General features: G+C 34.3%; 1 pseudogene; it reads right to left on the reverse strand.

Moving 5' to 3' along the window:
* Positions 1–1,662: 1,662 nt before the first annotated feature.
* LOC127495796 (putative gustatory receptor clone PTE03) lies at positions 1,663–2,861 on the reverse strand (annotated as a pseudogene).
* Between the last annotated feature and the right edge of the window lie 491 nt (positions 2,862–3,352).

Here is a 3,352-nt window from a genome sequence, read left to right on the forward strand (position 1 = left end):
GTTGTAGCGCTGCTATCTTTTTCAGCATTGTTACATCTGAACACCAACTTTCGTTAATGTAGAAACGCAATACACCACCTCTCGTTTTCTCCGTTAACTTTGTGATGCGATCCACTCGGAACAGCTGGAAGCCCGGCAGATGTAGCGTATGAAGCACAGCACATTTGTCACCATCATTACTCTGACTGAGAATATTCCTACATAGACATGCACACACAAATTTACACTGTTTCTTGTTTATTTGTTTGTTTTTAGATCTACATGTTCTTTACACAGGTACACTGCAGTCGAGTGTTAATTAAGCATAAATACTATTAACGAAGGTTGTTCTAGTAGACTAATTTACACACACATGCACACGCAAGTCAAACAGAAAGTGGATTTAAGCTGTGGTCAATCACAGTAAGAAAGGCATTGTTTTGTATTGTTCTTTTGAATTGTTTCAGTAAACCTGTTTTGAAGCATATTGTATGGTGCGGCTGCTGTTTTTGCTTCTTTCGTTTAATTGTTACAACTTAGCCCAGCATGTGTGTTACAACCTACCCCTGGTAGTGGGGAAGATTGTAACAAAGGCACACCATGTATTTGACATCAGCTTACAAGGGTTGTGGTATTCTTACAGAGGTCTGAATGGGTGTCTTTTGAAGGAAACAAATGTGGGTACATAAAAGTTTGAGAACTCTAGCTTAAAATTTCAGTGAGTTACGGATGCTGAAGCAAAAAGTGTTACAACCACAACGGTTTCCCTTACAGCACAGAGAATGAGAACGAAAAAAATAATATTTGATTCATACATGACCGAAATATTGCATATGCACAATACTTAACAAATAACACAGAACTACATTATCAGTGGGAAAAAATAAAGATAGCCTCATAGTTGCAATTTCTAGTTTCCATTTTTTCATAAAACAAAATTGTAGTAGTAGATTTTTATTTTTTTCCCCTAAAACTAATCAAAGAATAAAAAAAGAAGCATATGTAGTCTACCAAATTCTTTCATTCAAAAGACTACGCTCTTGTTGCTTAAAGTTTGAACACTGATTTAAAATCACAGAATAATATAATTTGTGTAATGAAACAACAAGTATCTCAGCATTACAGTTTGGCAGCCCATCTGAGCATGCACGGTATTGGATTTTAATGCACAAAACATTGTTAAGACATTCACTATGTAATGGATCTAATCCGCTATCATTGGGCTACAGGCTGCGGCGAGGACCTCTTGGGAAAATTCCATCAATGCCGAGGAAAGAGTTAATATGAAGGGGTGGATTTTAAAATCCCCTTCTTTTATTGTATAAGAACTAGGGAAACATTTTTTTTTTTATTTATTTATTTTTTTTAATTAAATGCATTTATTCAGGTATTAATGTTACAGGCAATGTCTGTATTTGGTATCTGAGAGGTGACTTAGGGTCTGTCTGACCCATGTCAGGAATGCAGTAACAGTGTTCACTCATTTAGACAGGCTAAATAATAAATTATATGTATAGGTTTATAAATGTATAATTGTGTCAAATATTTACTGGGAATGTTAAATTTACAGATAACATGTAATGTATATGATTAAAAAGCATGGTAAGAGATAAAACAATGTTTGATTAAACAATGATTTTTTGCTGAATATCATAAACATTCTCTATTACATCAAAAACACAGCTATTTGGATGCTTTGATAATACATATAATTTTTTTGCGAATTTCAGGAAAATTCAGACCATAAACAATAGGATTCAGGATGGGTGGTACAACAAGAAACTCCAGTGAAAGAATAATTGAGAGCCCTATAGGGAGAAGTCACAAACCGACTCAAAGTGACCTCACAAAAAAGAGCAATAGAGAAATTTAAAAGGATCACCATGTGTGGAATACAAGTTTGAAATGCTTTTCTCCTGAACTCTGGTGAGCTTTTTGTACAAATGATCAGAATTTTAACATAGGAATATAATATAAAACTTAAAGGCATGATAACAGTTGTGGTCACTATGAAAAAGCCAAAAACATTATTAATAATAGTGTTTGAACAAGAAAGCTTGACAATTTCCCAGTTGTGACAATACACCTTCCAAAGTTTGTTACCACACATAGTCAGTCTGGCATTTAAAATACCAGCAATGCCAACGCAAAGCATTGGATAAATCCAGCTTATAGCTATTAAAACAGATAAAATCCTGGGAGTAATTATGCTGTTGTATTGTAAAGGTTTACAGATTGCTACATATCTGTCAAATGCCATTAACATTAATATTGTATTTTCATTTGATGCATATGAATAAATGACAAAAGCCTGTAAGAGACATGCTTCACGGGACACCGAGTGTGTATCAGACAGCAAGTCTGCCAGTAACCTTGGGAAAAAAGCAGCTGTTCCAAACACAGAGTTGAAGGACAAACATGAAATCAGAATGTACATGGGCTGGTGTAATGTCCTTTCAAGAAAAATTGCAAGAATTATAAAGGCATTAAAGAATATAATAGCACAGTATAGAATAATTCCCAAACTGAAGAAAGCATATCTTATGTACCCAATATTGTCAAACAACATCAAGTAAAAATACGTTCCATTTTCCATTTTCCATTAAGCAAAGGATGGATTTATTGACCTGAGGATGAAAGCAGACACAGTTCATGTTATTTATATCTTAAAAAAAAAAAAAAATGTTTTGGTAATACTTTATTTTACAGTGTCCTTGTTACACATGCTATTACATCTAGTTACTATAGTATAGTCACCTTCTGTAATACGATCTGACCTTACCATCACTTTGTCTTCAAAGAATGTGTAAATGTGCAGAGAATTAGCTCTAGCCTACTTGTGCTATGTTTTAGAAGAACTAAGAGTCACCATACATGCTATGTTTTATAGCATAAAACATGTCTCTGAAGAGTTCTCCACTGTGGCTTGATTTGCATAAACAGCACACCAGAAGTTTTTCTCAACACATAAAAAATGTGGCACAGTGGGTAAAACTCTTGTAACTCAAAACTCACTGATAACCACAAGCTATTGGACACTTTGCTTAAAATTACATGCTTTGAAGTCTGAAGATATAAGAATGTAACACAACAACTTGTGTTGGCTGAAAATGTGTAGTCTGGTGGGCAAACACAGACACAACTAATGAGGTTGTGAGTCTTTGAAAAGGTATTTTATTTTAAATTCATTTTCAACACAATATGCAAAGTGTCATTGGGGATATGGTACTATTGACTAGATTCATACTTGTTCTCAGTTGTGTTTGTCTTTTAAATGGCAAATGTTATGTCTTAACACAGCCTTGACCACCAGATGGCGATATTGATTTGTGTATAATTTAATAGTGTGCAGCATGTGCACCTCTCCTAATAT

Source organism: Ctenopharyngodon idella, chromosome 15, assembly GCF_019924925.1.
Source record: "Ctenopharyngodon idella isolate HZGC_01 chromosome 15, HZGC01, whole genome shotgun sequence".
Classification (NCBI taxonomy): Eukaryota; Metazoa; Chordata; class Actinopteri; order Cypriniformes; family Xenocyprididae; genus Ctenopharyngodon; species Ctenopharyngodon idella.